Source organism: Canis lupus, chromosome 14 (genome assembly GCF_011100685.1).
Source record: "Canis lupus familiaris isolate Mischka breed German Shepherd chromosome 14, alternate assembly UU_Cfam_GSD_1.0, whole genome shotgun sequence".
Classification (NCBI taxonomy): Eukaryota; Metazoa; Chordata; class Mammalia; order Carnivora; family Canidae; genus Canis; species Canis lupus.
Window position 1 is genome coordinate 51,098,138 of NC_049235.1, and position 26,913 is coordinate 51,125,050.

The 26,913-nt window shown below is 35.8% G+C and overlaps 1 protein-coding gene and 1 long non-coding RNA gene across 10 annotated transcripts in view; one reads left to right on the forward strand and one right to left on the reverse strand.

Annotated features, from left to right (window-relative positions):
• The window catches only part of IMMP2L (inner mitochondrial membrane peptidase subunit 2), an 848,583-nt gene that overhangs the window by 493,056 nt on the left and 328,614 nt on the right, over positions 1–26,913 (reverse strand). The window lies entirely within an intron of this gene.
• The window catches only part of LOC102153552, a 52,893-nt gene that overhangs the window by 1,038 nt on the left and 24,942 nt on the right, over positions 1–26,913 (forward strand). The window contains exons 2-6 of one of the 5 annotated variants that reach the window (XR_005369730.1): positions 8,011–8,126; positions 13,975–14,082; positions 15,456–15,536; positions 22,156–22,375; positions 22,913–23,292. This is a non-coding gene — a long non-coding RNA (uncharacterized LOC102153552). Of the gene's footprint in view, positions 1–8,010; positions 8,127–13,974; positions 14,083–15,455; positions 15,537–22,155; positions 23,296–26,913 lie in introns of those variants that run through there. The other 4 variants (XR_005369733.1, XR_005369732.1, XR_005369729.1 and 1 more) reach the window with 4 other exon arrangements.

Genomic DNA, 26,913 nt, shown 5'->3' on the forward strand with positions numbered 1-26,913 from the left:
TATCATTAAGAGCCTCTTATGGTTTGCTTCCCTGTCTCCTGTTCCTCTGCCATATGTTCATCTGTTTTGTTTCTTAAATTCCACATATGAGTAAAATCATATGGTATTTCTCTTTCTCTGATTTATTTTGCTTAACATAATACTCTCTAGCACCACCTCTGTCATTGCAAATGGCAAGATTTCATTCTTTTTGATGGCTGAGAAATATTCTGTTGTAGATATATATACCATATCTTCTTTATCCACTCATTATTGGATAGACATTTGGGCTCTCTCCACAGTTTGGCTATTACTGATAATGCTGCTATAAACGACAAGGTGCACATAGCCTTTTGAATATGTATTTCTGTATCCTTTGGGTAAATACCTAGTAGTGCAATTGCTAGATCATAGGTTAGTTCTATTTTTAACTTTTTGAGGAACCTCCATACTGTTTTCCAGAGTGGCTGCACCAGTTTGCACTCCCATCAACAGTGCAAAAGGATTCCCCTTTCTCAATATCCTCACTAACACCTGTTGTTGCTTGTTATTAATTTTAGCTATTCTGACAGTACACCAAACATATTAAGAATTAATACCATTTCTTCACTAACTCTCATAAAAGATAAGAGGAGGAAATACATTCTAGCTCATTTTATGAGGCCAGTTTTTCCCTGATACCATAACCAAACAAAAACATCACAAGAAAGATACAAATATCTCTTATGAATATAATACAAAAAAGACCAATAAAATGCTAGCAAACTGAATATAACAATGTATAAAAAGATTACTCCATTTTCAAATGGGATTTATCCCAGAGATACAAGGTTGATTCAATATCTGAAAAATCAATTAATGTAGTACTTCAAACCAAAATAATAAAAAACAGAAATCATATAATCATCTCAATAGATGCAGAAAAAGCCTTTGACAAAAACTGAACACCCTTCCACAGGGGGGGAAAAAAGCCCAAAAAACCATAGAACATTCAACAAACTAGTAATGGAAATGAACATCCTCAACTTGAAAAAGGGCATCTATGAAAATACATAATGGTTAAAAATGGGATGCTTCCCCATAAGATCAGAAGCAAAGCAAGGATACCTGGTCTTGCCAAATCTAGTTAACACACTGTACTAGAGGTACTAGCCAGAACAATTAGGCAAGAAAGAGAAATAAAAAGCATCCATATTAGAAAGGAAGAAGTAAAACCAACTCTGTTCACAGATAACATAATCTTGGATATTGAAAATCTTAAAGAATCCACTAGAAAGCTATTAGAACTAATAAACAAGTTCCTTAAGGTTTCAGGATGCAAAATCAATATACAAAAATCAACTGTACTTTGCGATTCTTAGGCAGAAGGGATGGGAGGAAGTGGGGTGAAAGCTAACAGGTCCTGGATTTCTTTTAGAAACAATGAAAATGTTCTAGTACAGACTAGATGGTTGCATGTATCTGTAAATTCACTAAAAACCACTGAATTATATATATTAAATGAGTGAATTGTATAATTTGTGAATTGCAACTCAATAAATGTGTTTAAAAATCACTAACAACTTAGAAATGGAAATGTTTGACTTAAAAACCATGGACCATTAAAAACTTCCTTAAAGTCAGGGGAATGAAAACTATAACACTGTATATTGAAGCAAAATTTATATGATAAATAAGCCAAAAAAAAAAAAAAAAGCATGGATTAATCCAAAGGGGGACAAATGGCAAAATAAAGTATTTTCTGGTAACCCTTCCATCATATCAGTGCATTATTCTTCCCAAAATTAATACATTTGAGTTTTAATTTTTGAGGTATCTGAACTATATTATCTAAGACTTAATATCATTTACTAATATCATCAAAGTCATTTCCTAGGGTTTCTTTCCCTGATGAAGAGATTGTAAATTCACTAAAGATTAACTAGGCTCTTTATTAATTCCTAAGTTATGCATTATATACTTTTTTAAGCAATAATCATCCTAGGTTTATTGTTGAAAAGAATCTATAATTTATTTATGAAAAAGTACATATGGATTGGAAATCAAATAGTTCAGAAAATCATAAATTACCTGAGGAAAAGCAAAATAGATCTGTGATACGGAACTTTAAAAACAAAATGCACAGAGTAAGGGAGAAAATTAAGTTTAAGAAATACATGTATTCTTTTATGAAAAGCACAATATGTGACTTTATATTGGAAAATATAGCTAAAAAAGTCAACAGAAGAAATATAGTTGTCTCATTATGATCTACAAGTATCCTACATTTTTTTTAAGATTTTATTTATTTATTCATGAGAGGCACAGAGGGAAAAACACAGGCAGAGACACAGGCAGAGGGAGAAGCAGGCTCCATGCAGGGAGCCCCATGCGGGACTCGACCCCCGGACCCCAGGACTACGCCCTGGGCCGAACAAAGGCAGGCACTAAACCGCGGAGCCACCCAGGGATCCCCAGTATCCTACATTTTTAAAGTATCATATACATGTCAGGTATGAAATGAAGTGTCAGAAAGTTTAGTTTTGGCATATGAATGTCATTTGTTAAGTCTACAGCATATTGTAAATCTATTCAAAAATGCAGATTGACCAAAAGGCATCAAACTTTCACTGTTTGCTAACTCATGAAAATCACAATATATTACCTAAAAATAATGTAAAATAACTTAACCTCATTTAAACCATAAAGAAAAATGGTCCATGGTGTGGACTCTTATTATCATGGTTTTTCAATGATTCTCTTTCAGTTCCAGAACATTATTTATTTAATCTCATTTATTTTATAAACATAATGAAAATCAGAAAGAAGAGAACAATGTGTCATCTTAATATCTTTTCTTTTACTCATTTTTTTAAAGATTTTATTTATTCATGATAGACAGAGAGAGAGAGAGAGAGAGAGAGAGAGCGCACGCCAGAGGCACAGGCAGAGGGAGAAGCAGGCTCCATGCAAGGAACCTGATGTGGGACTCGATCCCGGGACTCCAGGATCAGGCTGTGGGCTGAAGGCAGGCGCTAAACCACTGAGCACTCAGGGATGCCCAACTCAGTTATTTTTTTAAGGATTTTATTTATTTATTTGAGAGACAGAGCACAAGTGAGGGGAAGAGTAGAAGGAGAAGTCAACCCCCCGCTGAGCAGGGAGCCAAATGTGGGGCTTGATCCCAGGACCTGAGCCAAAGGTAGATGCCTAACTGACTGAGCCACCCAGGAACCCTACTCAATTGTTTTCTTACCAAATATGCACCTCATTTGATGACTAACAACCTCAATTTCATTGGTGAATATGGATGAAAAAATCAGGAAAAAAGCTGAATCTTCAAAGTACTCCATAAGAAATTCATTAAAAAATAGTCAGGGACAGTTTTTGATGACAACAAAAACCTGACTCAATTCTTGACTATCATTTTCACAATATTAATTCTACCAATCCATGAGCATGGAATATTTTTCCATCTCTTTGTGTCTTCCTCAATTTCTTTCAGAAGTGTTCTATAGTTTTTAGGGTATAAATCCTTTACCTCTTTTGTTAGGTTTATTCCTAGGTATCTTAAGCTTTTGGGTGCAATTGTAAATGTATCAAACTGCCCTTCTTTTTGAAAATTTGTCCTCTTTCCTTTGTCCTTCTCTTTGTTAATTATTATTTTCTATCATTTACACATATCCAAATTTAAAAGCTGTAGGTGTCAAATAGAGTAATATAAAACTAAAGATCCAGATGGTTATGTACTAATTTTAGATCTTTTAGTTCATGAAGTAACTAAAACATTATTATAATGACCTTTGGATATGACCCACAAATTTAATTTACCTTGCCTTTGCCCTAAAATGTTCCCTGACAGTTAACTACCTATGAGATTACTTTTATTTACATACAGAAACATCAAATATGACAGGAAGATGAGGTAGGAGGCTTCATGTTGCCAAATATAAGGGCCTGCAAGGGACTTGGGAGTCAGAGGGCAGGAAATGGAATCTTAGCTTTCACATCGCCTGTGTGCATTTGCTTGGATCTTCACTTTCTTTTACTGTAAAAATGGGGTCATAATGACAACCAAAGAAAGCATCTAATACCCTGAATGGGACATAGTACAGGCTGGAATATGCTAATTCCTTTTCACATTACTATTTCCAACTAGCTAGGGGACATCTACATTCTCTAAAGAACCAGCAAGTATATTTCCCATGAATCACATAACCAAAAAATAAAATTGTGCTGAAATGAATGTACTAATTATTTTTGATTCAATTATGCATACATAGTGACAAAGTCTCCAATTTTTTTTTTCATTTTGGCTGTTCTATATTTTATTGCATAAATTAAGAAAAATTTTGACATACTGTTTATTAAGTTCCTATGATGTTTCCAGGGTAGAAAATGTTATCTTTGAAGCTAAATCTAGCATACTAAAGTAACATATTATGGTGCTTAGTTGGTGCTATTGAAAAAAGAAAGGGATATTTAGTTTTTATAACTACCAAATATACCATTATTGCTATATTATCTTACTATTATACCATTATGACTATCTTATCTTACTACTTATTATCACTATATGGACACCTATTTAAATATAATTAGGAGTATACATTACCCGATGTCCCTAATACCATACTATTTTTGTTGTAAGTAGACAATTTGCACATACATTTAAGATCCACATTAAAGAAAATGTCGATCACTGAGCCCAGTTTTCTCTGCTGTGGTTGGCAGGAGAATAAATAAAGCAGTATCTTCACGTGGTTTTCCAAGGTAGGAATAGATAATATTTCCCCTAAGAAACATGTATCTGATAGTAACTCTATACTTTTGTCATTCTTGGCACTATTCTGATATTTTCTTATTTATGTTTAAAGAATGTTAATAGAATATAAGCTCTGAACAGGGATCTTGTCTGCCTTGTTCATCATTATATATTCAACCCTCTAAATATTGCCTAACATATTATAAGTGCTCAATACATATATATGGTGAATGAGTCAAGTGTGTATTTGAGCAACCCAAAATGCTGAAAAGGGTAATGGTTTGGAGAGAAAATGTGGAGTACGTAGTACATATATTCTCATGGGCGTACCCAGCTTCATTCACAGGCTTTGGCCCTACATACACAGCCACCATTTGGCAGCACAATAATGAGTCCAAATCCAGATGATCAATAAGAGGAAAGAAGGAAGGCTCCAATCCCCTAAAATACATGGTTGAATTTTCCAATTTTGAAAGTAGATAATGGAACAAATGCAAAGGTTTTATACAATCCTAAACAAATGACCAGCATTATTTAATCTAGTTGTATGCCATAAACCATAACCAAAAAATGACTTGTAACTCCTTTTAATAACATGATAAAGCCTAACACAGAATAAAGTACACTAAGGCCTTATCATTGCTTCCACATTTCTGATTACTTCTTATAGTTAAAACCAATAGCTATAAATTTTGTAGCCAGCTAATCCGTCACTTTAGATATGCTCAAACCATGCTTACAAACAGAATGAATACTGAATAAAGTTCCTTGGGTTCAAAAGGTTTAAAAATACACATCTGCATACACAACCCATTTCTTACTTCAATAAAAGAAATAAGCATAAAAATAAATAAAAGGCATCTAAAGGAGAGGTTTTTTTTGTGTGTGGACATATCTTTTAACTTTGCTTTAGTAAATAAAGAGAAGCGGAATATATGGGTCATATGGTTGTTGTAGGTTTAAGGTTTTTTGTTTTGCATTTGTGTTTAAATTCTAGTATAATTAACATACAGTGTTATATATTAGTTTCAAGTGTACAATACAGTGATTCAACAATTTTACATATTACTCATTGCTCATCACTATGAGTGTACTCTTAATCCCCTTTGCCTATTTCACCAATGCCTCACCCACCTCCCCTCTGGTAATCACCAGTTTGTTCTCTATATTAGGAGTATGTTTGTTTGTTTGTTTTTTGCTTGTCTCTTTTTTAAAAAGAGATTTTAAACTTCTTTCCCTTAAGTGGCAAAAGCGGGAATGAATGTGTAGCTGATATATAAAATGCAGAATCTTCTTTTTTCCCTAAGTCCCATCCTCAGTAAAGTCAATTCTTTAAGTGTCCATCACTGTCATGTTTTCAGGACTCAATTACTTAGCATGCTCAATGGAACTCTAGGGCAGAACTTCTAGCTCCCAAGCCAAGAGCACTAATGGAACTAAATCCACTGTTTTCTAGTCTCTACTGCCACCAGGTATTTACCACTTCTTTGATCCTATTAGATCTAAGGAAGTTAGAGGCTGTTCAGAAATCTCAACATGAGTCAGTTGCAGAGGAGGGAGTCAGGGTGCTGTGCGCCTAATGCCCTCCAACCTCTATGATACATTCCATTCAAAGGAATCCTCGGAGACTTTCAAAAAATCAGCTTGGATTCAAAATAGAGTTTGTCAGTTTATGTATCAGCTGAAAAGGAAAAAAGGAAGGCAAGAAGTCTGAAAAATAAAAATTAGCAAATAACTTAAAGTACCCCCAGGGATGAAAAAAAATTAGGAAAATTAGGAGCCAAGAAAATAAAATCAATCATGTTCCTCAAAGAAGAAAGCTCTCGGGTGGAGTGAAGGTGAGAATGTGGTATGAATCCAGGGCAATCCTGGTTTCGAGAATGCATTTAGTTGCAAATAAGAAAGAAAAAAGCTAATCTTAGTTATATATCCAATGGACTTAGAAACAAAGACATGCACAAGAAAATCAGAGAAGTCAGGCTAGTTTTTAAGTAGTTTGGATTCTGTCAAGTACTTATGTAAATTGAAATTTGGAAGTCAGCAATTCACTAATCAAATCAACCTTAATTTGTATTATGATTTGAATGCTAAACCTTACAGACGTAGGCTGGCAGTTTTCTCTTAAATTGCTTCCTTGGAAGATTACATAAACTTTTATATTAATGATGATTTTATACCAAAATCTAAGATATCATTTATATTAAATGCAAAGACATATTAAGTATTTATAAATGCATCTTAAATGTTTACTTTGTGGCTGCATCTAAACCAAAAAATAAAGCCATTATGTTCTGCTTAACCCCATGCTGCCTACAGATGAATGTCATGGTATTTCAAATAAGTAATAATGTATAAACACTGTGTTTTTATGAAATGCATGTTAAAATTATGCCAATAAAATATCTCTATCCTGGAAGGGAAGTAAACCATTTTGATGCATGCTAGCGTCAGCCTTTACAAGGGATATTAGTCATATACTCAAATTTAGTTCTGATTATAAAACAAAAATATGCTGGAAATTCCATAAAGATCAAACTAATTAAAGTACTTAATTGCCTCTGACTAATTATGGAAATTGGCAAGCTCAGTAAGGAAACAAGTTTTTAAAAAAGAGTTTATATTTTAGGCCACAGCTTCCTTGGCTTCTTTTTCCTGGGAGTCACTTCCATCATCTCACATCTGATATTGCAAACTCTGTCCACAGAGAGTTATAAAGAGAAATGACTGCATATGCATTCACAGCTTAACTGGGACAAGCAGAAGCTATATTCTCAGACTTACAGCCAGAAGTTGCGTTGGCACTTTCCTAGACAGCTACATGTACATTAGCATGACCTCTCATTTATAAGATTTTGTTGTTGTTAAGAGAGCAATTCCTTCCATAGGACTTATTTATAGATCCCATGGCCCTTTTCATTCGAAAGGGCAAAGTGCCCAAATCAAGAAATTACAAATCCCTAGGAAATATTTGCCATGAAACAAGAGACACGATTTAGGCATACAGAAAAGAACATGGACTCTGGAGTTCAACAGACAATGGCTTTTTAAATCCAGTTCTACCGCTTAAGGAACCTAAGGAAGTTACTTAATTTCTCTTTGTCTCATTTTTGGCATTAATAAAATGCAAAAGCTAGCACCCTAGTTTGCACTGTTGTCATAATAATAAAGAAATTATAAGGTGTGTGGCTCATTTATGAAAATAGAAAGTGCCTATAAATGGTAGTTATTACATTTCATATTCAATGAAAGACAATTTTTTTCATATTATGCTTCACTACTTATTATAGGTATATAAGCAGCCATCAAGAATCGAAGAATACTCTGGGATCTTCCTGAGAGAAATTAAAATTCTGCCTTAGGAATCAAAGAGAAGCCGGGGGAAACAAAAGTGAAAATTCAGTTAGTAAGTAAATGTTCTTCTATATCCTTTAATCTTTATTTTAAATTATTTGCAGTGCCAATTTTCATATAAAATGGCAGGCTCATTCTTTACAAAAATTATATTGCATAGAACAAATTACATAGAGTATTCTAGCACATATATACTGATAATTTGAAGTCAGCAACATAATTATAAATATTCAATTTCTCCATATTCTACTAAACAAGGACATATTCCATTCAGTCTCTCTAACATTGAAAAAGTTCCCTTGCCTTCTCTTTCTCGAGCTTCTGGTCTCACCACCACCATAGAGCCCATTAGGAGCCCCTAGCAAGCAGTACCAGAAAGGCAGTTCCTTCTACTCTGCTTCAAGGTTGGCATAGAAACCCCATCGTAAGCAAGGTTGCTGTGCTAACGGTAAACTTCAAACAGCAGTGTGATTTCTGGTGTTACCTCCAGCCGGTCCCAGACACTGCCACTTAATGGCTATAAAAACATTCAGAACTGTCCATAGATGTGAAAATGTGGTGTGTGTGTGAAAGACACGAAGACATAACATCTGATTTTTGGAGTATTTGGTTATGGTATAGAAAATCACTTTATCTATATCCCCCACCTCCATCCCAAAATTACCCTACAATAGTATTGTATGAAATTTATACAAATTGATAAATGTACAAAAGTTTTGAATCCAATAAAGACACTGTTAATAAAGATGCTCTCTTTCAGGCCCTATCAATAAGTATACATTAAAATAACAAGTCTCTTTCTAAACAGTTGCTGTTGTGTTTTGTTTTTAAGTGGCTTATTGCCAATCTGTACATGAATGTCATCACTGAATGGAAGTGGTCCAAGGATTCATATCACTCCCATTAGAAGGAGAAGCTTCGATAAATCTCTAAAGCTATGGCGGTGGTCCAGTCCCTGTGCCATATGGCATTCCACCTGCCCCAAGAAGTTTTGTTAACGTCCTCTAAAGCCCCAAATAAAAATACTGAGACATAAACAATCAAGTCTGCTTTGCAGTGGGTTTTTGAGCTCTGTGTGGTAGCTGCAAAAAGTCCCCATGCTGTGCGTGTTAATGAGACCCTCCATAGGCACCATTAATACATAAAAGCAATCACCCATAACTCACAGGCCTTTTTCTTTTGACTATGTCTGACTGTGTTCATTGCATTTAGCAACTAGAAATAAAATACACTGGGAAAAATAAGTCTGGATGTCAGGAGGCATGAAGACTGAAGATCTAAAAATGACAACAAAATAAGAAAATCTATAGGTTCTAGGCATATTACGTCCAAGGATTTATTTCTAAATGAACTATGCAATTAAACATAAAAGTACATTTACATCAATATATATAAGTAAACAGCAATTACCAAAACTGAGAACTCAAACTTTGTGCATTATACTTGTAGGTCAGAACAATAGGAGACTATAATGTCCATAACCTAATGAAAAGAATAGCAAGAACATTAGAGCAAACCATATGGCATATCCCTTTTCATTATTACAAAACCACTTTTTTCATTCAAATGTTTATTTCAATGGTCCTAAGCATTTTAGATTAAATAAGAGGAGAAATATAATCAGAAACAAGTGATTAGTGTGCCTAACTTTGTGAAAGGTAGGGAAATACATTTTAGTCCCATAATGAGGGATAAACGTATCTATCGGAATAGAAAAACATAATCCTAAATTATCTCTTATTATGTTATGAAATCTTCAAAGGTTAAATCAAGAAAATTATATGGTTCTATGATTTTTTAAAGAAATCAAGGCACTATTATGGAAAATTTTGAAAAGGTCCTAGAAGTTTGAAGAATATCTTACTACAAAAAGGTATAGCTTTTAATTTAAAAAAAAATGGAAGGTAAATTTCCACCATCATAGAGCATGTCATCACTATAGAGTTTTCCACTGTTTTCACTATATCTATCCTAATACTCTGGCATTACTGCCTTCAGGGCTGCTGCAATACAGTTCTTAACTTGGGTTTCAAGGACCCAGGGGCCCATTCACAGAATTCAGGAATATTTGTAAACATGGAAGGAAAAAAATACATACGTATTTTTGCTAACTTCTGCCTGAGCATCTCTTTCTAATATGAAGAAAAGAAAGGGAAAGAAAAGAAAGGAAAAACAACAGACATACTAGCAGTTCCTGTGACTTGGTCACCCATGTTATCTTAAAATACTATTTATTTTCAACACTACTTTATTTTCAACACAACCATGACCATGGTTATTTTTAGATCCAATGTTAAATCACATCTTTTAATATATTTAAATACAACATGAAAAAGCACATATATAGGGCATCATAAATTTTTTAATATTTTGATAAATGTATTCAATATAACTGTTTTCTCTTATAACTCTATCCTATTTCATGCATTTAAAAATTTATTCTGAGAAGGGGTCCATAGGCTACAGCCTACCTACAGGTTATATGCACACCAAAGGAGTGTACAATACAGGGATCCCTAGGTGGCTCAGCAGTTTAGCGCCTGCCTTTGTCCCAGGGCATGATCCTGGAGACCCGGGATCGAGTCTCACATCAGGTTCCCTGCATGGAGCCTGCTTCTCCCTTTGCCTGTGTCTCTGCCTCTCTCTCTCTCTCTCTCTCTCTCTCTCTCTTTCTCTCTCTCTCTCCCTATGTCTCTCACAAATAAATAAATAAAATCTTAATAAAAAGAGGAGTGTACAATACAAAAAAGGGGTGCCAATTATCATTTTTAAAGGAAACACCACACAAATAGATAGTGATGCCAATGTATAAGCATGTGCTTCTGGCACATGACAGTCACAACACTTGGAACTACCGCTATCAGATTACTCATTCCCTCTTGCCTACTTAGGCCTTCTTTGTTCCTCTTTTCTGTCTAGTACATATGTGAATATCATTCTGCTTCATTGTTTTAAGCTTCCAGGACTGTATCTCAACGTTTATCAGAAGACTGATGAGAAAATTAATTTCAATATATAACCTAAGGATGGTTCTTACTGCCCCATTTTTCAATAGTCTCTTGGATTCATAAATTAAGGATGGGGTCAGACTGAAGCAACACTGGGAAGAGCCACATTTGTTTTTTGAAAATCTCTCCCCACTGTTTTCTGTAACTTTCCCCCTTCTTCTTCTTCTTCTTTTTTTTTTTTTTAAAGTTTTAATACCTTCCCATCTCCCCAGTACAGTATAAATTAGTCCACTTGGTTCTGGGAGTAGAATTAGTAGTAGGCTCTTTTCTTCCCCAAATGAGTATACCTTTACACACACACACACACACACACACACACACACACACACACACAAAAAAAAACCCTCAAAAAGTCTGGGTAAAACATAAGTACACATCAATGTTGTCTAGAACAACTGAACACACATGATGTGTGGCACAAAATGATGTCAAAGGGAGTAAGATGGAGTCACTCCCTGTGCACCGAGTCACTAGCCTCTGCACGCAGGGGAATTAGGTCCTTACTCTTCTGGTCAAAAGGGTTATTACCCCTTCCAGCAGTGAGTCTCAGCAGAGGAAAGGCATGGGCATTGTGGCGGGGGGGATGGGGGGGCGGAGGGTACTGCGGCTATAGGTGACCATCAGCTCCCTTTCAGAATCAAAGTAATCTAATCCTGCCACTTAGCAAGAGTACCTAGACTTCCAGGCAACATGACCCAAGCTAAAGTTACGCACTAACCTTTTTAAAAGAGTGTGAATAAAAGCCATTTACATGCTTACATCCCAAAGTGCTGGGGCAGGCATTCAAAATAATAATGTAATTATTATATTATAATAATTAGTTTTGACTTCACTTATAGTATGAAGCCTGCTGGGAATGAGACAAGATAGAATACTGTGCCTAGCACATATGCTCTTAACAATTATTTGTTGAGTGAGTGAATGAATGCTGCATTCAATAGGACAAGATAGAAGAGAATGGTTTACACATCAGTCAAGATTATATTGTAAATCATCATCATTACAGCAAACACTTAGAAAGAGCTTATTACATGGCAGGTATTGTTTTAGTGCTTTATAAATACTAATTCACTTAAATATTTTCATCTTTAAAAATTTACACAAGAAGCATTTGAAGCACAAAGATCTGGAATCCTCTGCCTAAAATCACTGTTGTAGTAACTACGGATTTTGGGATCAAATCCAGGCAGGTTGGCTCCAGAGTCTGAAGGCCTCAACCCTTTACCATACTGCCATGTGTGAATAAGGTTTACATCTATAGTGATGATATTGCTTTGAAAAGGAAAAATTATTATTTTCTTAAGAAACAGCATTGGAGAAGGTGGAAATCAGGTTTAGACGTGTTAGAGAAGGCAAGATTTTAGTTGGAAGGGTTGGGACCTGCCAGACAGGGTCTGAAGAGCACAAAGTCCAGGCTTGTCTTCCCTTGCCAGCTTCTACTACTCTTGCTCCCTTTATTGCCTGACAGCCTCAGTTGCACTATGACTTAAATTCCCTGTTGCTCTTTTAACAAGGGCTTCATAAAGATTGTATGCCACATGTTTCAGGTCAATGCATAGTACTCAGTAGAGGGCTCTGCCTGTCGTAGCTGGATCTTTTAGTTTAAGGAAAGAATTGTTTTGTCCTGGGAGGAACCAGGAGTCAAATTCCCAGTGAAATAGTCAGGCACATGTGCATGATAGGAAGAGACCCAGACCATGACCACTTGACAAATTTGGCATTACTGATCACCCCAAAAGAGGGATATTTATGTCATTATACACACTAGCTTGTTATTTAGCTATTAACCCTCAAGAAAACCACTTCTTATTCAATAGAGAGATCTCCTACCTAATAAGATATTCTTTAAAACTTTATTTATTGGGGTTGGGGGCCAGGGCACAAGTCTGAGGGAGGGGGTGGGGCAATGGAAGAGGGAGAGACAGACTCCCTGCTGAGCAAGGGGCCCAATGTGGAGCTCAATCTCAGGACCCCATGATCTCAGGATCATGACCTGAGCTAAAGGCAGACGCTTAACTGACTGAACCACCCAGGTGCTCCCCTAATAAGATATTTTTAAGCCAAGGACCTTATCTCAACTGTCTGATTTCATGTCAGGTCAGACCTACAAAAAACTGCCTATTAAAAAAAAAAGTTTCTCTTGTTCAAGCGCCATTCCAGCATGATGTTTATACAGTGCCATGCTACTAACAAAGCACTTTGAAATATGGACTGGGGGACCGATAGGCAAATATACACAAGATGGTAAAGAAAGATGAGCAGATGTACAGATAGAAATCCAGTAGAAACCAGCTAGAAGTCCTTTACCAGTAAACCTAAGAGGTAAGTACTTTCTACTAACATCAGCCAGCTATGCTAATCACACTGACAAGGAGAATGGTGGAGAGAAAATTGCCCTCAAGTAGCAAACGGAAGCAAACTCTAGAGAATGGTCTATGTGCACCAGAAGCTGAAGTGTGCTACTTAGGAAAACATGAGAAAATTGACATTTACTGTGGCCATTCTCCAATCAAGGCTCTATAGGATTCCATTCCTTGAAATCAAAGGTTTCAGTCACAATAATGAAAACAATTAGGGATGGATGAAAAAAGAGAGGACGTGGTCTCACAAGCAGAAGCTTTGCCTCTGTGGTCCCAGAGGTTTGAGAGTACTCTGTATCAATTAAAACCATTGAAAGATATCAATGCTTTCAGGGAACCTACCCTTTTATAATTTAAGAAAAAGAAGGAAAGAAATACTACTAGGGCCTACCCGAAAGGAAATTAACTAGACATTAATGACTATACTAATGCTTAATAAGTATGGCAGTTATCTTCTCAAGAGCTTTCCTTTAATGTTTTTGTGCTCTACTCATGGATTTTCCTTTAACTTTTCTGTCACTCATAACCCAAGTACAGAAAGTAAGAGAAAAAAGAAAGATGTACTGGTCCACATTCTCCTAAACTACAAATACTAAAGAAACTATGCATCCCTCAGCAAAGAACTAGGACAAAGATGAAGGTAAGAGAATAAGGATGCTATTTTTAATACAGTGAAGTTTCAGAGAACTGCAATTCTTTATAGCTTTTATGATCTTGAACTCACTTGGCTTGAGGTTATTTCTCCACCTCCAATCCACCCCAGTGATGGAGAGTAGAAGGGCTGGGTGGGGGCTTGGCGGGGGGGGGGGGGGGGGGGGGGGGGGGAGGCAGGTGCAAGCAGGAAGACTTACTATATCTTTTAAGAGGAAAGAATGTCTTTCCTCGTCTAAATGCTTGTTCAAGCAAACTGCTACCATAGATTAGCCCTAATATATCAGTTCCAGTATAATAAAGTTTTGTTTACAGGACAATCCTATATGTTTTGGCGGGTGGGGGGGATTGCAGTATATGTGTATATTCATGAGATAATTTCAAGTTGTATTACCAGCACAAATTAAAGTGGCCAGTTGTCAGCATATCAAAATAAATAATGATGAGAAAACTGTCTACAGATACACATTTTAAAGCATCATCACACACCATTTTTTACACTAAATTAAATGTCTGGCCAATAGCTAAAATCACTGATCATGGAGCTGGTAGGTGTATGCTTTATCATTTCCTTTTATTTCCAGGGCAGCATGATGGTTATTATTTTTTATTCCTCTAAGCTTTCTAGCTACTCACTCTATTTTTCATGTTCAAGGTAAACAATGACATCCAAGAAAAAACAAGGCTTTCGCTGATTTCACTAGTCCTTCAGGCTTCAGTTTGAAATTAAATCTAGCATTACCATATCACTGAATTCAAATTATAGAGCTCCTTCATTTGTCATCAAATACACTTTAGACTCAACAAAAGTAAAAATTATTTGCTTTGCATAAAATATGTTATATATATAATACAAAATACAGGACTGTAGAAAATATTTCACTCTTTTATACACTAATAGAACAAACAGAAAAGCTAGGTAGAGAGGAGAGGCTAAAAGTGGTTCAAAGGATGGGCACTGAAGTCAGTCACACTCAGGAGCAAATTCTTTTATAGATGTGTCACCAATAATATGTGACCCTGGGCAGGTGGCCATCTCTGGAGCCCTGCTTTCCTCAATAGTCTGGCTTCAAAAGCCACACTCTTTTACCACTATGGGCATACTGTTTCTCTATATAAAACAAGATTATTCATCTCTGTAGGTGGGTAGGCACACAGGTATCTGTGTATATCGTTATATAATGTAAATCAGTCTCATCACGTTCATGACTAAGCAGTTTGACTATCTAGAGTGTGACTCTAGGGAAAAAGAGCTTCCCAAGTTTGACAGTCATCCTAGTGACCCAAATGAGAATACATGTATAACACCTAATAGAAAGTCTGACACAGCAAACATCAATTATGCTACTTTCTTTCCCTTAGAGCAAGCTTTGAAGAATAGAAATGCATTGACCACCGCATATCTGAACTAGGAGGTAATAGAATGTTCCAGGGATGGCAAGGGTAAGAAGGAATAAAGGCATACAGTCTTGTTCACCACTTCTTCCAAGGCCGGCGTGACTTACCAGGTTTCCAGTTTAACAAAGTTAAATGACTTAATACAGGCCACAGTACATTACTTTGCATTTTGAATGATTTCCTTTTTTTAATTAATATTCTTTGCAGTGTTCCTCCCCCAAACTGCAGGTTAGAAAACTAAGGCAAAAAATAGATTCACTATTTTACTTAGCCTCACAAAACAATTTAAATTCCATTACTGCATGTAAAATGCATTCCTTACATCACAGTTACATTTGCTAACAGAACACTTCCAGAAATATAGTCAAAAACTGCAGCTAGGTAAGATGTTGCTGTTTAAATGCACACGCGCACACACACACACACACACACACACACACACACACACACACACCTGTATGCTCTTACTTCCAAACAAACTGCGTTGACTGAACCTGACTTTTAATGTACTATTAAAAGTAATTCCTGTGAAGGCAAATAACTTTATATTCCTTCCTCCTGACTTGGAAGTATTTTAGGTTAGTAGCACAATCCAGTTTCTAAAGTAAGATGATTCTAGCATTTTTTACTCTCAAACACGTCTTGGGACTAGTGAGTGCCTTTAGAAAATGAAGTTAGGCCAAACAAAAATTGAACTTCTATGAGCTAAGCAAGAAAACCTTTTCGAAAAGGGCACTTTGCATTTTACATCCTTTCTGTACACATCTCTCCCCCCACCACCCTGCCCTCATTCTCCATCTCTGTTTAGGGATGAAAGCATTCATTCCCCAAAGAAGGCTATGTGGCACTATTTCTACATCAGGAACAATGTGGGAGAAGCAGTTGAAGGGGGCTGCTCACAGAGGCAGGGGAGGGGGGTAGCTACATGGAAATCTAGATTTACCGAGATTGGACAGAAGGCAACTGGAGCAAACAGAAGTTACGTTTACACAGAACAACCTGATCAACTATATATCCAAGTGGAGGAAGTAATTTTCTCCCAGACTTACCGAGAAACCAATAAAATCAGAATACAACAATGAATTTTTAAAACCTTCATCAACCACCATCAGATTACCTTATGCATTGAAAATAATTATAAGGTCCCATTCCCCGTATATTAAAGGCAAAAGCAATTTTTTTTCTTATTTAAGTAGGCTCCACACCCAGCATGGAGCCCAACACAGGGCTTGAACTCTCGACCCTGAGATCAAGACCTGAGCTGAGACTGCAGGTGCCCCAGAGGCAAATATTTTTTAAATAAAAACACTACACTATAACATAAGTATAAGCAACTCCAACAAAGTTCTTTGTTTCCTGTGATAACTTTTAAAAATATCCTATGCAAATTTCCTTAAAAAAATTGTATTTTTGTTTCTCTTTCCCTGGGTTTGTATTTAGTCTGCAAATTGAAAAATCTAAAACTGCCACCATCACTAATTGCTTTTCTTCCTATGTCTTCCAACAAAATATTAAATATTTTAAGATGTAAAATATTTAGTTTAAATAAAAGTGCATGAATTGTTTGTTTTGAAAGAGAGAAGTCTTGATTCTAGCTGACACCAGATATAAATCAGTAAAGGGTTGGGAACATACCAAGTTTGGAGTGCCTGGTCCATCCAGATGGAGCTGCAAGTCTAGAGCTCAAGAGAAATTTGGATGGGAGCTCTGGATTTGGGAGTCATATGCACAGTTTAATCAAGGAAAGTGGATGACTGCCCAAGAGGGTGCGAAGAGTAAAAAGAGAAGATCAAATACAGAGCTCAAGTGAATAGCCACTTTTTTGAGCAGGATAAAGACAGAAGAAACAGCTAAGACTGAAAACAAGTCACAGAGGTAAGAAAACCGAGTCACAGCTCATGAGGCAAGGGAGGAGTTTGGAGAGGGGAATAGCTAACCATGTAGACTGGGCAGCGATCAAACACCGGAGGAGAGGCTGAGTTTGGCAATCTGAAGTCCATGGCAACCTCACTGAGCTGTGCTTCAGGAGAATGGATGACTTGGGCAGAAGCCAGGCTTCAGTGCATGGAGTGTTAATAGGAAATGCATAAATAGACACGCTGAGTAAAAACAACCATTTAAAGATGGAAAAAATAAAGATGGAAGAAAAAAGAAAATGGAAAAATTTGAGGGGAAAAATTTAAGGTTTTCTTGCTTAGCTTATAGAGTCCCTGGTCTGAGGGACTCCCCCCCCCCCCCCTTCTTCTTCTTTTTGAATGATTTAGCCTACTTGAGGGCTCTCAGGAGAAAAAAAAATAAAATACAGAAGAAAGTTAATAGGAAGCAGACAGTGATAGAAGAGCACAGGTGGAAGCTTTGCTCTCTGAAGTGAATTCAAATGCCTTTCTCCCACTCCAGCAGTAGGGTAAGAATGAATGAGTGGATAAACAAATCCAAAGGTACAGTAAAAATAAAACTGGGAGAATTTATGTCCAGGGATAGAAAAGGGGTGGTAGAGATTTGTAATAAAAAACTTAGAAATGCTCTTAAAAACAATAAAACACTGAGCACCCATCCCCAGCTTTTTTAAAAGAAAAGATAGTTCTCATTTCTCCCAGCTTTTATAATCCTCAGTGGTGATTATTTCAGAGTAAGAAATGGAGGGGTGCTAATATGGTCCTTGCATGGGGGGTCCTCAATACCCAGAGATCTTGACTAGAGCATGTTTGGGATTAGGTTGGTAAAAGCCTTCTCATCTGAGTGAGCAATGACTTAGAGATCAATAGGGAATTTCCTAGTAAATAGATTGTTCGGTAAACCTAGTTAAGAGATTCTAGATGGGTTAGCCAGTAGCACCCTCAGAAGAGTGTAATTTAGATCCCTTTTGACATAACTTATTTGTACGTATTATTTTACATTACAACACTTACTCTGACCACACTATAGGTCTGCTTGCCATTATTTAAACTGTATCTCACCCATTCATTGTCTGTGAATCTTCAAGGCTATGTCCCATGTGTGTTTTTAAACTATTACTGATTTCTTGAAATTTCTCTCTTCCTTCATGTCAGTCCATTTTTAATTCAGTACTCAAGAGGCTAACTTACTTAGAAAGTCTCAGCTGTCTCTTTGGGATTTAGCAGTTACACCATGGCCTGGATAGATGGCACAAAGTCCACACAGAACCTCTACTTGACATCGCCTTACACACTGCTCTCCCTGCACATGCAGGCAGGTCTGTGAGCGCCTCCAGAGAAGGCTCCAGACATTTTCAGCTTTCTAGCCTCTCAGCGGCTAACACAGGGACTTGCTCCTTGCAGCTGTTTGGTAACATTAAATGAGCTGAGTACTGTTCCCCTTGCACATTTAGTATTCTTTCAATATTGGAATAAACATTTCCTTAATTCCAGTCTACCTGTGATAGCCATTACTGTTCTGCTCTGTTAACGCTCTTATTTATCCAGCTTCAAGCAGAGCCTCTGGGAAGGATTCCTGAGATCCCCAGCAGAATCAATCTCTCCTTTGTACCCCTACATCTGTTTATAATAGGTGCTACTACATATCATAATTATTTTTTAATGCTCTTTCCCTTTTAATACCTTTGAACTCCATTATCTTTTCTATCACCATATCTACTGCCTGGCACAATGTCTAGTACACAGCAAGTCCAAATAAATGTTTGCAAATGATTAGCACTTCCTCACTTTTCAATAAATCTATTTGTAGCTAATAAAAATATTAATTGGTATTTGTTTCTAGAAGAAAGGAAACACCTGAAACATAGTATTTCCTTCATAAAATTTCTTTTATAAATTATTCTCACCAATTCTGTGAGGTAAGCACATTTGCCACTATTTCCAACCTTATATTACAAATTGCAAAACCACTTACACAGAACATACCTGCCTAGCTCCAGTCAGTATCAGCTTCTATAATTACATTTAGCATGCAGACATCAAATAGTTTACTTTGCTGTACACTTAGGTTATTCCAAAAAAACTGCAATAAAACATTTTTCACTTATTTTCAGAGGTTCTATTGCCTCAGCAGGAATATATTATTAATATCTTTTATAGGTCTAACAATCTTTGAATAATGCATTTTAGTGAATTATTGAAAAAGAATAAATTATTTTAAAGTAACACAAAATTGCCAATGTTTGGTATGTTATTTAATATGTTAGTTTCTAAAGGTGTAATAGACATTACTTAAAACTGACGTGGTCAGGTATAGGAAAGATGTACCCAAGTAATAGATTTTTGGCTTCCATTTACACTTACATGGAATTACAAAGATTTTATTAAATATTTGGATTAACACCATTTACTCTCATTTAAGGACAGTGGAAACCTAAATCTCATTAGTATCTTTGGAAGATGGGATGAGAGGCTAGAAACAATTTTTTTTAATTTTTTTTAAATTTTTTTTTCAATTTTTTTTTTTTTTAACTTATCAGTTCTGCTTCAAGTGATGCAAGTTTCTATGATCTAATTACACACTGGACTGACATTATCAATTGCTTCTGAAGACTAATTTCACAAAAGCATACAGTTGCAAGGAATAAAAATGAGACAGGCTGGGAGAATAGGAGAGACAACACTAGTGCCTCCTATATCCAAAGTAAAGAATCAATATAGTAAAAATCCAGTATAAAATTGCAATTGCATCACTCCACCAATTACTACACTACCTTTTTATTGTGTAAGAATTTTAGTATGAAGGTATTTTCATTTTTAAAAATAGACACATATAAATAGTTTTCTGAAGGCCTATTATGTGACCAAGTCCTTCCTCAGGATGCTTTACATGTTATCTCCTTTATTTTCATTTAATTACCCAACGAGAACTTTTTCACAAGTATATATGATTTTAAAATTCCTATTCCTTTCAGAACATTATAGATTTAATGTTTAGAAATTATCAGAAGAATACAAAATAAATTAAAAGCAACATACTCAGAACAGTTTATCTGAGGTCTCTCCAAATCTACAAATTTGCTTTGGCAATATGAACAAAACACTGCAATGTGCAGTCAAATTTAATTTTTCAAACCATGTTTAATTATGGCAGTACAAAAACTAAACAATCAAGATAATTAATCTTGTAGAATGAAGTAAATGTTTACATTGTTCACTCAAAAGAAAAAATGCATTGCAGTAGTAATCTTTTTACACAGCACCATACAAGTGAAGCATTGCCTTGCTCTTCATTTTAAGAATCAAACCATAAAATCAAACTAAGGGGAAAAAGTTCAATGAAATGACCCATTCAGCACTAGAAGTTTTAAAATTAAACAATGTGGCACTTTTCCCTACAGTTTTTTTTACAATCATTGTAAATATTAGAGGACGATGAATTTTCATTCAAAAAAAAGTTGTCGAGGACACCAAAAGAATGGTCTCATATTATTGTTTTCTAAGTAAATGTGTACTTTTTATAAAAAAGCCTTCCAGTTTTAAAAGCAATTACCTGCTCATTGAAAAAGAAAGAAGGAGAGACAAGGAGAAAGAAAAAAAAGAAAAATCAAAGCAGTGTACAGAAAGAGAAGATGAATATATGAAAATGTAAATCCTTCTCATTTTTCCTTAGTTTCTTTCTTCAGAAGTAACATTGTTAATGGTTCCTTGGAAATTAAAAGAAAAAATCCTCTCTATATATGTTTGTTACTCATGTATCTATATAGCTTTGTCTATGCATAAATCACTCATACTATTTGCATTTTACATTTTACTCATTTTACTCATTCATGTATCTTAGACATCTCTGGTGGTACACCCAAAACTCTCTTATTGGTTTTCATAGCTGTGTAGTATTTCACTGAAGTAGTATTTCACAATTTATTTTATTCCTATGAGGTTGGTTCCAGATTTTCACTATTACAATGCTGCCCTAAACTTCCTAAAGTTTCTAGATTTCACACAGACTTCTTGAGATGATGATATATGATTTTACATGCCCTGAGGCTTAAAAATACTGAAAATGTTGAGGAAATAAAAACAGCAACTGTCATCAAGGTCGAGTAAGCCAATCAATTACTTTGTAAATAAACTAAGTATTTATAGGAAAATAATTCTCAGAGCAATATGGCTAATTTCTGACAAAGCAATCTTCATACGTCCTTAAAAAGGTAAACAAAGATAAACAAAATTGTAGCACTGGGCTTCAAGACTGAAGTGGAATATACCATCAGTTAAAAATGAAATATGAGCACCAATTCAACAAACCTTAAGGGAGGGATCAACTAGAAGGATGGAAAAAACAATAATGTTTAAAAACTCACCAGAAGTAGAGCTTTACTCAGTACCATTACATTCTATCAAATGATAAATTGGCCCAATTCTAATGCTGAAATTGCAGTCTCAAAAATCTAAAGTAATTTTCTTCCCTGGAAATTTCCTGAACACAAAGCCACTGCTTTCAAATTAAAAGATTCTTCATACTTTGGAATTGCCACACATTAGTAGGGATTTAGAGGCAAATATCTGCCTTACAGTAACAAAAGTAACCAACAAGAAGGAAAAATGCTGACTGAATATAATTTTGAAACCAGTAGACAGATGACATTGCATAGTGTAACAGAGATTATGTGGATAAGTCAATTTTAGGGATACTTAGGTTGTAATTAAAATTTTTCTCCAATAATTCCAAAGCATTTTGAGATAAGTGTTCTTTTCTTGTCCTCCAGGAAGAATGCAATTACAGGAGGATAAACAAAGCCCTCTTTTTGCTCATTTTATTAAAAGAAGAAGAGGATGAAGAAGGAAGGGGAAAAGAGGGAGGAGGAGGAGAAGAATAAGGAGACAATAATGTTCTCTCTACTCTTTATAAACTTGCTGAAGGTTTGGCCTGACATGATGATTCTTCTAAATACAGCTCCAGACCCACCCACAGAATCATATAATACAGTGAGTGAGAACATGGGTCAGAAAGGTCGGGTTCATATCCTTGGTTCAACCACTCAATGGCAGAGTAACTTCAGGCAACTTCTCTCTGAGCCTTGTTTTCCTAACTTGTACAAGTAGTTATTAACTCATAGGATCGCTGTGTGGCTTAATTGAGATAACAAACTCAAAGTGACAGTGCTGGGTCACTCTGGTTAACTGCAGCTCATTATGAAACAGTGATGCTTCCACTTCACATGTAGCTTATGCAGGAACCAGACCAGAATTGACAAGTATTCCCTAACTATGCATTGTAGATTTTTGCCATTATTCTTACCACTTCCTCTATAATCAATTATTTTTCCTCCATCATCAACTACCATAATTTTATCTTTTGTTGACACTTCTGCAAATGCATGGCATAAAAGCCTCCCCTCCGCCCCCCACTCCCACCCAGTCCTCATTTGTTATTGGAACCCAGTCACTGTAGGATCTTGTGTTCCCGTAATACTTATATCTGTCCTTATAGTTCTATGTCTTTGTCATATTTTTTCTCTTTAGACTATAAGATCCTTGAGAGTACACTCTTACTTATTTTTGTAACCTCTTCAATACTTTTCATGTTGGGCCCAACTACTGAAGTGAATGTTTGAGAAGAGAATATGTGCTTTTCCAGAAGTATGTACAAACTGGCAGAGATCTGAAAAAGTATGTTTTAGCTCTCCATGTCCTCCCGCAATGTGGTCCAAATTCCACCGAACGTGACAAACATGTTAGTCATTGTGTCTTGGAATTACAGTTCCCTAGTTTTCTTGGTGATATAATTTTTGCCCATTTCTCCCATGATTTTGCATTTATTTATATATGGAATGTGTTTCAAGAAAAGAATTAGAATAAACACATGCTCTGCCACCATTTCCAGAAATCTTGCCTTATTTTCTAAATAAATCGATATGTCTACTAATTAAAATACTTCAATTCTCTCATTTTTTAAAAGATCTTATTTATTTATCTTAAAGAGCGAGAGTGAAAGCATGAGGGGGAAGAAGCAGAAGGAGAGGGACAAGCAGACTGCGTGTACTAAACACAGAGCCCAATGGGAGGCTCAAACCCAAGACCCTGAGATCACAACCTGAGCCAAAATAAAAAGTCAGACACTTAACCAAATGAGCGATGCAGCACCGCCCCCCCCCCCCCAATTCTCTCATTTAAACATCCAAGAATCTCTTTTTTAAGCTGCTTGATTCTAAAACTAAGTACTCTTACTTAGAGTCGATTGGCCAACTTACCTATCATTTTACCTGGTTTCTTTTTCTACTTTAAAATCACTATCACCAATACAACCACAGTCAACTAAAATAATACAGAAATAGGTGCATGGAATATGTAAAATAGAATCAAATATCAAATGTGTAGAAGTTGAAAGTGCTGAAAAGCAGTCTGAGGCTAAAAGGAAATGATTCTCCTTTAACACACTAAAAATATTACTGTATCTGAAAGGAGGAAAAAAAGGCTAATTAATGTTAATCACTAGAATGTTATTATCCCGCAACAATGTTAATCTATATAATCTGACTTCAGTAAGAAGTTTACAGAATGATAGATTGATGTAACACACCAATTAGTGGGAGCATAAGCTTTATCCTTCATGATTGTTCTTTTTCTTGAAGGAACTTTAAGTAATTTACTATTGTTATTAACCTGATTGGGGTGCATTTTCATCAGAAGCTGCAAACTCTGCTAAAATAAAAATTCTAAACTTATAACATGAATGGGTGTCCTTTAGGGATCATGTTAAAACCACCAACTTCATTTCAGTAGATAGCTGATCCCACATAAAGTAGGTTGCTAGACAAAGTGTCACTGGTTTACCTCTAAATGATCCAGTCTCTTCAGGAAACGGGGTGTAGTTTTAATAAAATGGGACTCATAAGTTTTTATTACATTTATAATGAATGCTTTTCAGTTTTATAGGCTCTTTGAAGGAGCAATTTAGTTTCTCTATTAAAACATGACTTTATATCTTTCACAACTCTCAGGTTTCAATTTTATGTTGCTACCACTCTAAATATAAATGAAGATATTAAAGTTTTAATAAAGGTATAGAGTTATTTTCGCCGACGTGTATGGGATGCAAGCTTACAAAATCACGGGGAAAAGTACAGAAGATTAAAATCTTTCTAATCTGATTCCTTCTATATCCTTTCCATCATACAAAACCTCTCAAAACCAATCAATGGTTATATCAAGATATATAACATATTTAGATATTAATAAAACAGGATTTGTGATATTGCCTTTTCAGAATAAAGTATAATAAAATCCTTTTACATTGACTTATTGGTGCAGTAGAGAGTGTAACACTGTTTAATTTAACTTGGAGGATCTTTAATCAGTCCTTTTATTATACCTAGCACATCCATATAAAATTGTCAGATAGACTCGCTTTATTTACACCATCAAAGTCAAAGCCAAGCTCAAGAGCAGGGATTATGACAAATGAACTAACGACAAATATAGGCAATTAGGTTTGTTTACTTTCCCAACTAAAGAACCCCATTATAAACTCAGTCCCTACTTAAGGAACTGATATTAAAGAAGTAAAGCAGGCCCATGAAAAACTCACTATCTGCTAGAGAAAAGGGAGAAACAGATACATAACCATCTGTAATCTGTTGTGATATGGCTATAATAGGAATCTGTATCTAGAATAGATAATGCAGAGCAGTAGTAGGGCCAGAGGAAGAGCAACCAACCCTGCCTAGCAGAGAAAAGACTTCATGGAAGTGCTGCTTCATGCAGAACTTGAAAGATTACTAGGAGTTCGTCAAACAGATTAAAGCTACAAAGGCTTTGTAAACAATAAGAGGAACCCACACATGATGGCTAGTCAAATTTAGTATGACTACACAAATTAAGATTTTAATTCTTTCTTGGTTCAATAATAATCTCAACAAAAATATAGTATTATGGTTAGAAAACAAGGAAATTTTTACCATATGCTTTTAGATTAAGTCTTCCACAAAGGCAAATTCAGATCCTATTCATATAATCATGATTCCCATTTTAGCTTGTTCAGGTATTTGGGAACAATTTATCTGTTCTCTTGAGAAAGTCGTATAAAAAATCTAGCATCACACACATATGTTTGGAGGGCCCAAATACATCTTTAAAAACACAACTCTTCTTTAAATGGAAATGCAAAGCATGCCTACATCCTACAGCTATATAATGAAAATCAATGTGTTGTCCCCAACTGACATTTATCATATCAAATCCACAGGCAATTGCCTCAATTTCAGGAATGCAATCTTTATGCAATTTTTAGAGAATTACACTCTACCCAAACTATGTGAAAAACTAGATACCAATCTCAAAGCACATCTTTCAAGAAGCAGCTTCTTTACTTGACTAAACATATTTCAAATGTTGTAATAAATATATCACTCCTAGGGATGCCTGGGTGGCTCAGCAGTTGAGCCTTTGGCTCAGGGCATGATCCTGGAGTCTGGGGATGGAATCCACATTGGACACCCTGCAATGAGCCTACATCTCCCTCTGCCTATGTCTCTGCCTCTCTCTGTGTCTTTCATAAATAAAATAAATAAAATCTTTAAATAAACAAATAACTCCTAAGATAAGAATTGAGAAACAATTAGAAGTCCAATGAAGGATTTCTTTTTCCTTTAATTTGCACGATCCCCACTCTTGGAAGAAAACATCAGTGCAATTAAAATTTACTAACGTAACTTAAATTTGCCTCGAAAAGGAAACTATCAACTGGAGTGCTGGCCCCTACGTCTACCTTACTAACAATTCTCTGATGACAAGTTTCAAGAATCAAAAATAACTGCACTTGTCATGCACTCAGAGCTTCCTGTCATGTAGAATTCATTGTCAGAGAAGTGTCTTCCTTTCTCCCATGGAAGCCTATCATTTAAACTGATTCTACTCCAAATATACCCAGAGGGGCAAAGATGAGTGTCCTCACAGTTAGTTTCACTCATGAACCCAGGCAGCGATTCAAGTGCCTCTTCTTTGTTCTAGGTGGCTGTGCTCTAATGATCGACAGTAAAGAGGATATGTAGAATTGACTTTTCACAGAGACTGGTTGAAACAGTGCTAAAAAATAGCATCAAAGGAAAACATTACCTGAGCAGGAAGGGAGTTTGGGAAAATGGACTAGTTCTCTTTAGGAATGGGATGAAGAGATAATGAGCGATTTTACTCAATGAACTCTAGGTGACCCAATACTGATTGATTAGTAGAGTAGAAATGGAGGTGAGTGTGCATGCGACGTTGGGGATTTGTAGACAGCTGACCACCTAAAATTCTTGGAAAATGGTGGATGGACACAACCAGGTGAGCAAGACACAAAGAAATCTGTAAGTGCCCACCATATTGGGAGACCAAGTAGAGATGACTTGAGAGGTAGTTCTCAGCCCCAAATTACAAACACTGATAATCATGGGAAAGTAATCTAGACCCTTATAAAAAGTCCATTTTGCTATCTAGAAAATCAGCAGTAAAAATTAAAAGCTGCCAAAATAGAAATATATATT